At 41.8% G+C, this 12,833-nt stretch overlaps 1 long non-coding RNA gene across 11 annotated transcripts in view; it reads left to right on the top strand.

Moving 5' to 3' along the window:
* The window catches only part of LOC138843694 (uncharacterized), a 240,821-nt gene that overhangs the window by 105,433 nt on the left and 122,555 nt on the right, over window positions 1-12,833 (top strand). Inside the window, exon 4 of one of the 11 annotated variants that reach the window (XR_016212880.1) lies at window positions 5,971-7,602. The exons of the other annotated variants lie outside the window; for them this stretch is intronic. This is a non-coding gene — a long non-coding RNA (uncharacterized LOC138843694). Of the gene's footprint in view, window positions 1-5,970; window positions 7,603-12,833 lie in introns of those variants that run through there. 11 annotated transcript variants of the gene reach the window in all.

Here is a 12,833-nt window from a genome sequence, read left to right as displayed (position 1 = left end):
TGCCAGAGAGGAAAAATTCTCCACGGAGGAGGGCAGAAAGAGGCCTTGATAGGCCTGTGTTCATGCAGGTCCATGCCTGTGTCTGCTCTTTCATCCATTGTAGCTTCCTTGACTCCAGTTTGAATATGTTCTCCCTGAAACACCCCAGATGGGACTATGGCACCTGCTCTGTTAGTTTTGCTATCTAAGGAGGAAGTTTTATTTTAATTTGTAGAAAGTTTTTATTTTTTGTTTTTGAGAGAGAGGGGAGAGAGAGAGAAAGGTAGAGACAGAGAGGTCTTCTGTCTTCCATCCACTGGTTCACCCTCGAACAGCCTCAGTGGCTGGGTCTCCCACATAGGTGTCAAGGGCTTAAGCTCGTAGGCCATCCTCTGCTGCTTTCCCAGGCACATTAGCAGGGACCTGCATCAGAAGTAGAGGAGCCAGGACTGGAACTGACACAGATATGAGATGCCAGCTTTGCAGGTGGTGGCTTAACCCACTATGCCACGAGGCTGGCCCCTGTAGGAGTTTTACTTACTTTGAAAGATTGAATGACACAGAGAGAGGCACACACACACACACACACACACACGAGAGTGACAGAGAGAGAGAAAGAGGCAGAGAGATTGCTTTTGTCTTCCCTGATGGTTCACTCTTCAAATGCTTGCAGCAGCTGTGGCTGTGGCTGGGCTGAGGCTGAAACCAGGAGGCCCTAACTCCATCTGGATTTCTCACATGAGTGGAAAGAATTCAAATACTTGGGCTATCACCTGCTGCCTTTCAGGCACATTAGCAAGAAGTTGGTTTGGAAGTGGAGGCGAGCCTGAGTACCAGTGACTCTTTTTTTTTTTTTTTTTTTGACAGGCAGAGTGGACAGTGAGAGAGAGACAGAGAGAAAGGTCTTCCTTTGTCGTTGGTTCACCCTCCAATGGCCGCCGCTGCCGGCGCGCATCGCGCTGATCCGAAGGCAGGAGCCAGGTGCTTCTCCTGGTCTCCCATGGGGTGCAGGGCCCAAGCACTTGGGCCATCCTCCACTGCACTCCCTGGCCACAGCAGAGAGCTGGTCTGGAAGAGGGGCAACCGGGACAGAATCCGGCGCCCCGACCGGGACTAGAACCTGGTGTGCTGGCGCCGCAGGCGGAGGATTAGCCTAGTGAGCCGCGGCGCCGGCCATCCCAGTGACTCTTATACAGGGTATGGTCATCCCCAGCAGCCGCTTGACCTGTAGCACCACATCACCTGTCCTGGAATGAAACATTATTAACTATTGCTCTCTCCATTCTTTTAAAATATGGTCACTCTCAGTTCTCTTTTTTAAAATTCTTATTTATTTATTTAGACAGGCAGAGTTAGTGAGAGAGAGAGAGAGAGAGACAGAGAGAAAGGTCTTCCTTCCATTGGTTCCCCCCAAATGGCTGCCACGGCCAGCGCACTGCACTGATCTGAAGCCAGGAGCCAGGTGCTTCCTCCTGGTCTCCCATGCGGGTGCAGGGCCCAAACACTTGGGCCATCCTCCACTGCCTTCCTGGGCCACAGCAGAGAGCTGGACTGGAAGAAGAGCAACTGAGACAGAATCTGGCACCCCAACTAGGACTAGAACCCAGGGTGCCAGTGCCACAGGTGGAGGATTAACCTAGTGAGCCGTGGCACCGGCCAGTTCTTTCTCTTTTCTATCCATTTTCAGAGGGAATATATCTGCAAATTTAAGGTAATTTCAGAGTATTTATTGTTATCTCTAACCAATGCGCTTGATATTTTATACCATCTTTATGTACAACAAAGTAATTCTTTCCTTTTCACATTCAAATCCAGCTGAGTTTAGTGTGAACAACAGAAGTGGAGGTAGTGAATTGAATGATAGCAGATTGGATAGCAGTAGAGAGAGCCCTAAGAAAGCATCCCTTTGGGGGCTGGTGCTGTGGTGCAGTGGGTTAAGTCACTGTCTGCAGTGCTGGCATCCCATAGGGGTTTTAGTTCAAGTCTCAGCCACTCCATTTCTGATCCAGCTCCCTGCTAATGTTCCAGGGAAAGCAGTAGAAGATGTCCCCAGTCCTTGGGCCCCTACACCCACATGGGGACCTGGAAGAAGCTCCTGGCTCTTTGCTTCAGCCTGGCCCAGACCTGGCCCCTGAGGCCATCTGGGAAGTGAATCAGCAGGTGGAAGATCTGTCTTTCTCTCTTTCTCTGCCTCTGTAATTCTAACTTTCAAATACATAAATCTCTTGTCAAAACAAAACAAAACAAAACAAAATAAAACAAAAGAAACCAGAAAGCATCATTTCAAAACATTGCAAAGCCAGGGGGTAAGTTCATACTGGTGACTTTGAAGCCCTTCCTCTCAAAGTCATAATACATACATACCTCACTGTAAACAAGTGGTTCAACTATGCAATCATGGAGGGGAGTGTCTGAGATACATTTTATCTAGGATGAGATTTCATTTGTGGAGAATATAAGTGTGTCGTTGTGTTTGGTTTTGCTTTGTTTAGAGACTGCTGCTCCAGCACAACCTCATGCTATTCAGTCCATGTGCTATAATAGTTGGAGGTTTTTGTTTTCTGTAAACAATTCTCTGTAGTGGTCAGATTCTCTGTAATGGATATTCTGGAGTAGTAGCTAACAGTATGTCCTACTAATTCAAGTGCTCTTCACCATAATGGAGATGTTCCACCAGTCTGTGTTTAGTTCTTTCTACTTTCCTTATAAATGAGGTGGCTTCCAGAAGCATCTGCATCCTGATTACCTTCTGAATATTTTCTAGTTTGTTGGTATCTTTTCTAAAATGAGGCACTTAAGATGGATCACAGTACTAAAGAACTAGTCCTTCCTCAGAGCTCCAAATTCCAATAGTCTGTTACCTATTCAGCATCTATGCTTGGTGTCCACTGGACGTGATGCATTTTTGAAACTGAAATCTTGATATTCTATTTTCTAAACCTGTTGTTTGTCTAATATTTGTATCTCAGTATTTGGCAACTCTATTTGTTTAAGTTTTGCTTTGGCTGAAATCCTTTGTGATTTGTTTCTTGCTACATACATCCTCCAATCTGTCTGTAAATCTTGGGAAGTAACTTTTATCAACTGATTTCTCACCACCTCCACTGCTACTACCCTATCCCAGGCTCTGCCTTTTCTTTCCTGGACAGCTGAAATAGCTTCAAAATTGACCTCTCTGCTCCCACTGCCAAGAACAGTGTCTTGCAAACTATTCTCTATAAAAGAACTGGAGTAATCCTCTTACTTCACAAATCAGATCCTGTTACTCAACTCTCCAAAGGCTTCTCACTTGAAATGAAATCCAAAATCCTTATTGTGTTGTCTCAGTTACTACTGCTGTGTTGTTATTCATCCCCAAACATAATGGTTTGATGCAGTTCTGTTGCTGTGGTCATGAATTCTGTGGATCAATTTGGATAAGGCGAGGCTGGAATGACTGTACTCCAAAGTGGTTATAACCTTAGCTGGGACGTTTTGGTGGCTGGGTGCATCTGCAGGCTTATTTAGTTACATGTCTGACTTGAGACTTAGGGTGACTCTAATCTAGGGTAGCTGATTTCGGGGAGAGCAGGGGAGGCTCCATATTCCCCTTACAGATAGCTTGAACTCCTCATGGCATGGCAGCCTCATGAAAGTCACATGGCCACTCAGAGCTGCAAACATGAGTGATCTATCTAACAAGATGGAAATCACATTTTCCTTCATTATTCAGCTTCCAAAATGACACAGCCATTTCATCATGTTGTACTGGGCCAAGCAGTTTTAAATTCACCCAGATTCAGGGGGAGGAGACAAAGGCCCATGGGAAAAAATTTCAAAGAGTTTTGGGGGCTATTTTGTAAATCAGCCTCATATGACCCATGAAATATTATATTATATGGTCCCTATATGCTTCACTTACCTGATCTCAATCTTCCCATTGATAGCATAGATTCTTTTAGTAACCTTCTTGTTTTTTGAATGCACCAAACATCTCTTCATCTCTGACCTTGGGTCTTGCTCTTCTTGTACGCTCTGGTCCCATTCTGTAGACATCAGCAGGGTTTGCTCCCTGCATTTGTCTAGGCCTCTGCTTATATGTCCATTCTACTTGAAGAGGTCTTTCATACCTCAGATGGCTGCTTCTCCTTGTCATTTCCTGTTCCACTTCATCTTTGTTTTCCTTCACGGCATTTGTCACTACCTAGCAGTATTTCTTTTCTTTGTAAGATTTGATTGATTTATATTAGAGGTAGAGTTGTAGACAGAGAGAAACAGAGAGAGAGAGGGGTCTTCCATCTGCTGATTTGCTCTCCAAATGGCTGCAGTGGCCGGAGCTGGGCTAATCTGAAGCCAGAAGCCAAGAGCTTCTTCCAGGTCTCTTGTGTGGGTACAGGACCCCAACCACTTGGGCCATCCTCTACTGCTTTCCCAGGCCATCCACAGGGAGGTGGATCAGAAGTGGAGCAGCTGGGACTCGAACTGGTGTCCATATGGGATTCAGCACCACAGGCGGAAGCTTAACCCACTATGCCACAGTGCTGGCTCCTGCCTTGCATTATTTCATATACTGATTGGTGTATTATTTGTTCCCTGTTCCATATATAATCACCAGTATAAAACTACACTAAAAAAAAAAAAGAAAACAAAAACAAATGTACTAAACAAAAACAAAAACAAAAACAAAAAAAGAAAGAAAGAAAGAAAGGTGTGGTTTAACTAGTACATACACTGCAACTTACGTTCTTAAGAACATATTGCATTTTTAGATTAGAGTAAAACTGCATCGTTTTTCAAAAGAAGTTCCACTGTATGCCTTTACTTTCTAGAAAGTTTGAGTATCATCTTAAAATTGAAGATTTTATAGTGAATGTGTCTTTCCAGATTGTTGAATGTTAAATGAACCTTTTCAAAAAGGTCAAATTGCTGGAACGCCTACTGTTTATTCCCTGTTTAGGAAATTACCAGCTTTTTCTTGCCTTAAGTCAGTTTCCTTTTCCTAATAAGCAACCCTCTGAATCCACAATAGCTCAAAGTGCAGCAACGAGGAATGGTAATGTGATCAAAGCAATGCATTCAACCCGAGAGATGTAGTTTCTTGGTAATAACAATCCAAATGTTTCCTCTTACCTGTGCTCAACAATAAACTTTGGGTTATTTAATAAACACGTGACACTTTCCATGTGCCAGTAACTCTTCTATGTCCTTTCCAAACACCCACTTAATCTATCCAACAATGCTATTAGGTGGGCACTATCATTTAACCCCATTTCACTTATGGAGAAACTGAGACACAGAACTATTAGAGTAATTGGATCAAGGCTTCCCTCTGTAAGGGACAGAACTTGATTTTCGATCTGGGAATTTGATTACAGGGCCCATACTCCTACAGACTGCAGCATACTTTCAGAAGGTTTTTAGGCATTTATTTTATGGGTCTTTTAAAGATTTAGAACTGATTTATGTTCCTGAGGATGTTTCTGTCTTTGAATTTGAATGAGATGTTCTGATTTATGGTTTGGTTTATACCTCAATTCTCTGTTGCATTTTCTTGTAAAATTTTTAGTGGGATTATTGAAAGGATGACTTGTGGGTGATGGCAAGAAAATTGAATTAGAAGCTGATAGTGAGAAGATAAGCTTAATGAAGATATTTTTATGATTTTGGAATTTTATTCTTTATAGTTAACACAGAGAATGAATTGATGTATAAATCAACTTCTAATCTTCAGAAGTTTCATTTAGATAGTAATTTCACCTGTTCCTCCTATGAAACCTGTATCAAGGATTCCAGCAAATAATTTGACTGGCTTCAATTTTATTTCCACCTCATTTCCTCAGTGCACCAGCAGGTGGAGATACAAGTCACTGGCAGAAAATCCAGAGGCAGAAAAAGGGAGCCAACAGCTAGAAACCTAGTCCTTGAATAATGAAATATTTGCATTTTAAAGTGTGTTGCTGCATAACATTCTGAGTTTTCTTTTGATTTTAGACTAGCTCATTTTATTTCCAGGTTGTTGCAGATCATTCAGAGCCAAAAACATTTAAGGATATAGAAAGATTAAACCAGGAACTTCAAACCAACAAGAATCCTTCATCACATCATGAAAATAGCTACCGGATTGAACTTTCTTCAAATACCCTTTACCCTCACATTTCCCAGCTGAGAAATACGAGTTTCCAACACAGAACACTCAGGACTCAAGCGATGTTATTTTCAAATGCGTGCTTCCTGAAGTGAAAGGCTGGCAGGTGCATATGACAGAGTTCAAAACCACAGGCCAGTAAAGCCACCTCTCCACATTCTTGGACAGAATGATGAATTAAATCATCCTTCAGCAAAGGATCACCTTCACAGACCTCAGAAATAGCCACTTTATTCTGAACTGTTGCAACTCATATAGACAGTCATGTTTTGGGAATATACACATTTATGTTCCTGTCAAGTGTTTACAGGCTGAGTTACATGCATGAGCCTCCTGGGTTTGATAATACATTTCCTTAAGTTATGTCAGCTATCAGGGACAGAGTACATCATCAGGGTGTTTTACGAAAGTCTTAAAAGTTATCTTTGTTGCCACGAATATAATAAATGAACTTTTAAAAATTCTAGTACCATTTAGGGATATAATTGAAATATCTAACTGATCATTTACATTTGAATGTGCATGTAATTCTATGGGAATATAATTTATCTTCAGAATAGCTTTGGGCTGGCTTAAGAACCCCAAACCTTCATCACAAGACTTGGTGGGAAGGAAGAGGAAGCGGTGGACAGGCATCCCAGCTGTCAGAGGTTTCCAAATCATCCCTCCACCAGGCAGTCTGAGAAGAGTGCTGAGTGTTTAATGGGTAAGACAATGGCAGGCTCGAGCATTGGGTGAAAATCAAATAAAGGAGGCTGGCGATGTGTCTCTGGGCACTCAGCTCATTCTCAGCAGCAGCCGCTCCTTAAGGGGCTGGGGTTACTGGGGACAGTGGTGGTGAGAACTGGAGAATGTTCTCGTGGCTTCAGGCATCTGGGCTAGAGTTCCTAGGAGGACTGCTCACCTCACTGTGACTGGTAGGCTAGGAGGAAAGCATGGTGAAGGAGCAAAGAGGAGTTGGCTGTGCATTCAGTTACTTGAAGGCTACATGACCAACTGAAACTCATCTGTTTCTCTCATCTGGGGAGTGGGAAGGAAGCATCTAGATTGTGTCTTGTTTTCTGCAAGATTGGTTCAGACTGGAAAGAACTAAAACAGCAAGTGCAGGACATTAGTGCCCCCAACTGGAAGAGCCTGGGATCATTAAGAACTAATAGGCATGAACTGTACTGCTCCATGTAATAACTGTTAGCACATGTGGCTGTTTCAGATTAAATGAATTAAAATTCAATACAGTAGGGGGCTGGCACTGTGGCGCAGTAGGTTAATCCTCCACCTGCGGCGCTGGCATTCCATATGGGTGCTGGTTCTAGTCCCAGCTGCTTCTCTTCCAATCCAGCTCTCTTCTATGGCCTGGGAAAGCAGTAGAAGATGGCTCAAGTCCTTGGGCCCCTGCACCCATGTGGGAGACTGGAGAAAGCTCCTGGCTACTGGCTTTGGATCAGCGCAGCTCTGGTCGTTGTGGCCATTTGGGGAGTGAACCAGTGGATGGAAGACCTTTCTCTCTGTCTCTTCCTTTTACTGTCTGTAACTCTCTCAAATAAATAAATAAGATCTTAAAAAAAATTCAATAAAAAATCCAGTTCCTTGGTCTCAGTGGCCACGTTTCACTGGCTCAGTAGCCACACATGCTAGTAGCTTGCATATAGGACATCATGGTTAAAAAACATTTCCATCGTTATAGAAAATTTTAATGGACATTTATACGTGGGGGCAGATCAGAAGACCTTCTTTAGGGGCGGAGCTTAAGGGCAGTCTGTGACCCACCATCCTTGCTCAGCATGTCTCTACAAGAGTTCTTGCAAGTTCTCCACACATCTGTGTGTTCATTGCAGTTAGGCTTTTATTGGTTCATGTATTTCAAAGTGGATTGACATATTATTTATTACAAAATTCTTGAAAATTTTCTAAAGAATTTCCAGGAGGACAAGCTTTTCTGTGGGCTGGAGAATTTCTAAGGCCTCTTCTGAAGTGCTAGGTAGAAACTTAAATTTATAGTCCTATTCAGTCCTCTAAGCTTAGAGATTTTGTAGCAACTGTCATGATATAATGTATCTACTTTTCCTCCTAAACGCTCCCAAGAAATAATTCAGCAGTTTTCAAGACCAGTAATTCATTCTTTGGCCATGCTCAGCCAAGAAGCTAGTGGGTATATTGAACTTCTTTGACCACTGGATTTCCATAGAAACTTACCTACCAATTCCCTCTCAAATGCCCACAATAGCCAGGACAGGGCAGAAACTCTACCCAGGTCTCCCAGTGACTGGCAGGAACCCAACTACTTGAGCCATCATCTGATAGTTCCCAATTGCACATTAGCAGGAAGCTGGGATTAGCAGCAGAGCTGGGATTTTAACCCAGATATACCAATATGGGATAGGAGCATCCCAACAGGTAGCTTATCAACTACACCAAATGCCTGCCCCACAAAAGTTTTGAAGTATTTTCTTTTTACTTATAATACTTAATGAAATGTAATCACTCTGTGAATATTGTATTATTTAGGGAATGATGACAAGCTAAAAATCCACATGTTCAATACAGTTGCAATTTTTTTTTCCTGAATATTTGCCATCTGTGATTGGTTAAATCCACAGTTGAGGAATCTATGGGTGTGCAGGGTCAACTGAAATTTTTTATGTAAATGAATTATATGGAGAACATTTTTTGAAGCCAAGAATATAAAATTATCCCTCAATTTTATAAACGTAGAATTAGATGATTTGCTTTTCTTAGAACTATGCGTATAAATTCATATTCTTCATTGCCTGGTTCAGAATTATGACTATGAGCTTTATTCATGCTGCATATGCCAGTCGTTTGTACTTTCTTATTGCTGAGTCACACTGCACTGTATAAATCTGCCACAATTTATTTATACATTCTGTAGTTGAACATTAGGGTGATTTCCAAGTTTTGGCTTTTGTAAATGCAAATTAATTTACATATTATTTTTGGTGGACATAAACACTTGTTTCTGCTGGCCACATATCCAGGAGTAGCATTGCTGAGTCAAAGGGTGATGGATCTAGGGTTTAAACCTTGCTCTTTTTGCCTCCTCTGTTACCCATTGCACAATGCTCACTGCATCAATAAGAGCTAATAAGGACTGAGAGCACTCTGAGCTGAGCTATATTTTTCTAAGTAGGCTCTTGAATCAATTGAGAACTTTCTATAGGCTTAACTAATACCAGCAAGGGAAGTTTTATATTTATTCAACAAACAAGAGAGTCTTTTAGATTATCATTAAATAGCTGATGTATTACAACACTTAGTAACTTCTCTTTGAAAAGACCATAATAATAATACCCATATTTGACAGACTTGTTTTGCTCATTGAAATGTATACAGTAGGAGTAGAGTAGGCAGTTGATTATTCATTTACTTGTGTACTGTAATTAGCTAAGGAAGAAACAAATCAATTTAAAACCAATTTCCATAGTCTACACATGCACAGGAATTGATTACAGACTTGAATTTGCTGAATAAAAAGTGAAGCTAGCTAATCTCAATTTGTATTTCATCGAGTAAATGTCAGCTATTGATTTCTGTAGCTTACTTCTGGTGAGGTGATATGTCTGTCATTCTCCAAAGGTAGCACAGCACAGTCACTGTGCAGTTTAATTAGGTGTGGGCTAGTCATTTCACTTGCTTGAGGAAGATGAAATATTTCAGCTGTAGTGGGAGGAAAAATCTCAGCCAGCTGCCTGTTCTATCACCCTCTCAGACTCCTACTCATCTTCATTTAATGCTCATTGATTCTTATTGTTGGATGTTGTACAGAGAAGCCCTTTTGTAATGCAGTGTTGGAAGATTGAACTGAAACTTACTTTACAGGGAAACCGAATTCTCTCAAGGTTTCTTGAGCTCTTGACAACATAACATTACATTTTAGGGAGATGACTTGACCTGTGTGTTATAGAACAGGTTTCTATTGTGCCTAGTTTTCTTAAAGAGTAACCCATGTTGCCATTGTCACACAGAATTTATATGCTATTTGACAAGTTGGAATGCCTCCTGCCCTGGAACAACACAGAATGTGTAATATTGCATTGTATCTGAACACCATTATTTGTGTAAAAAGTGCCCTGAAGTACAGTGAAAATAATGTCTTCTTTCTCAAAAGTAATACTACAATCTCGTTTTTGTTTCCTTACCCATAAAATAGACATAATAGGTACATATTTCATGGGGATTTTGCAAAGGCTAAATGTGATGATACATATAAACATATTTAGAACATAGCCTTGCATATAGTCATTGTTTGAATAAATGTTTATGATTATTAACATCAAAAAGTTTCATTTTTTCCTTCTTATGTTTAAATTAATGTAGTTTCATCCCAGACTTTCCTAAAATTTTCTCTTTGTTGTTTTCTTTGGTGCAGTTAATATTTTTTTTATTTTAATATTTATTTATTTGAAAGGCAGAGTTACAGAGAGGCAGAGGCAGAGAGAGAGAGAGAGAGAGAGAGAGAGAGAGGTCTTCCATCCACTGGTTCACTTCCTAGATGGCTGCAATGGCCGGAGCTGCACCAATCTGAAGCCAGGAGCCAGGAGCTTCTTCCAGGTCTCCCACATGGGTGCAGGGGCCCCAGGACCTGAGCCATCTTCCATTGCTTTCCCAGGCCCTAGCAGAGAGCTGGATCAGAAGTGGAGCAGCCAGGACTTGAACTGGTGTCCATATGGGATGCCAGCACTGCAGGTGGCTGCTTTCCCTGCTATGCCACAGCGCTGGCCCCGCAGTTAATATATTTTTAAAATATTTTATTTATTTACTTTGAAATACTTACTTTAAAATATTTTATTTATTTACTTTGAAAGTCATAGTTACACAGAGAAGGGGAAAGACAGAGAAAGAGAAAGATTGTCCATCCAGTCAGGGCTGGGCCAGGCTGAAGCCAGGAGCCAGGGGCTTCATCCAGGTCTCCCACATCATAGCAGAGGCACAAGCATTTGAGATATCTTGTGCTGCTTTCCCAGGACATTAGCAGAGGGCTGGATTGGAAGTGGAGCAGCTTGGACACAAAGCAGTGCCTACTTGGGATTCTGGCATTGCAGGCGGAAGCTTAACCTGCTATGCCACCAGCCTGCCCCTCAATCAATATTTTTTCCTTTTCTTTTGATTGACAACTTTCGTTATTCAAAAAAATATTTTACTTGAAGGGGAAGAGATATTTGTTTGAAAGGGGAAGAGAGACATGAAAGAGAGAAAGAGAGAGAATGAATCTCCTCCTCCTCCACTGGTTCATTTCCCAGATCCCAGGTGCCTACAACAGCAGGGGCTGGGCCAAAATGAAGCCAGGAGTTAGAAACTCAATCTAGATCTCTGACATGGGCCACAGGGCCTCAACTTCTTGAGCTATCACCTGCTGCCTTAACAGGAAGCTGGAATCAGGAGTGGAGCCAGGACTTGAACCCAAGCGCTCTGAATTGGGCTGTGGTGTCCCAGATGGCATCATTATCACTGGACCAAGGCCCCAGTGATTTTTACACTAACTTTTCAAACAGGCAGGCAGTATCAGTTCAATTCCCTGGGGATCACAGCATTTTTGACAGCGGGATGAGACGCTGATCAAAAAAAACTCTTGAGTAGAAACATTTTTTTGTAGTAGTTCTTGTAAAGTTAGATCACTTGGTCATTTTGCCTACGGCTATGTTTCAAACCAGCCAAGATCTTGACAGACGTACAAGGGTATTTAAGTGAAAAGGTCAAAGTCCAGTAATAATAAATGTATCAATTCTTTAGTTCTAGAATCATGTAATAATTTCACCCAAACTCAGAATCTTACCCTTAGCTGCTTTGACACATGTTAATGTATATTTCATCTAACCTCTAGACTACTTGCTCAGCACCCCATATACCCTATCAGGATGTTGTCATAACACCCTGAAAGAGGCATGACATAATAAAACTGCCATGAGCAGCTTCTACCTCGAGCCACGCTAGGTGGGGAGAGGAAGACTGACAGTGAGAGATTTTAAAACAGTGGTAGAATGTTGCAGAAAGGCTATTTTTCTTCCAATGTGAAACTAGGAAGTCCTATAGAACTTTTCCCACATAAGGCGCAGAAGGCATTCGCAGGCCGTTGTAGATTTCTTGGTAGAGATTTTCCTAAGTTGCAAGTTCTCTGGTCTCTGCTTCCTTTTCAGGTCCTTCTCCTGATGGCTTTCTGTTTGTGCTGCTTTTCCCTGTCTCACTGGTCATTCTGCTCTACTATAGAGATCAACAGTCCTTTAAATTCTTTGTTCAATATGTTCTGATCCCAGGAGGCAGGCTCACCTCTCAGGGAGCCCTGAGGCCAGATGCATCCAAGGATCCTTACAGAGATGGACATCTGAACACTTGAGTCCATGTCCCCAAGCATCTTCTTTCTTTTGTCTATGATTTGTTTTCCTTGTAGCTTTACCTTCAAAGAGAGAGTAGGTTGAATAGGTAGAAGGATGCATTCTGTTACCATGAAGATTAAAATTTTTACCACAAATTAAATTCTGATTTCAGTTTTATATCATGAGGTTAAATTGATGTGATCTTCTGTTTAGAGAAGAATCCATATCATTGCTGAACAACTAGGATTTTGCATCTGCATTTCTGAGGGTTGGACCCTATATTATGGCCAGTTGACAGAGTTATCGTTTTGGAGGCCTCTCGGAGTAACCATTCTAGAACTTCTCTAGATAGGGTTCCAGTCTTGATTACATGCCCTGGGCCAGCCAGAGCATGGAATATT

Source organism: Oryctolagus cuniculus, chromosome 9 (assembly GCF_051225735.1).
Source record: "Oryctolagus cuniculus isolate XC-2025 breed Fujian yellow rabbit chromosome 9, ASM5122573v1, whole genome shotgun sequence".
Classification (NCBI taxonomy): Eukaryota; Metazoa; Chordata; class Mammalia; order Lagomorpha; family Leporidae; genus Oryctolagus; species Oryctolagus cuniculus.
Note: the sequence above shows the minus strand (reverse complement) of the source record. Positions and strands in the feature narration are given on the sequence as shown.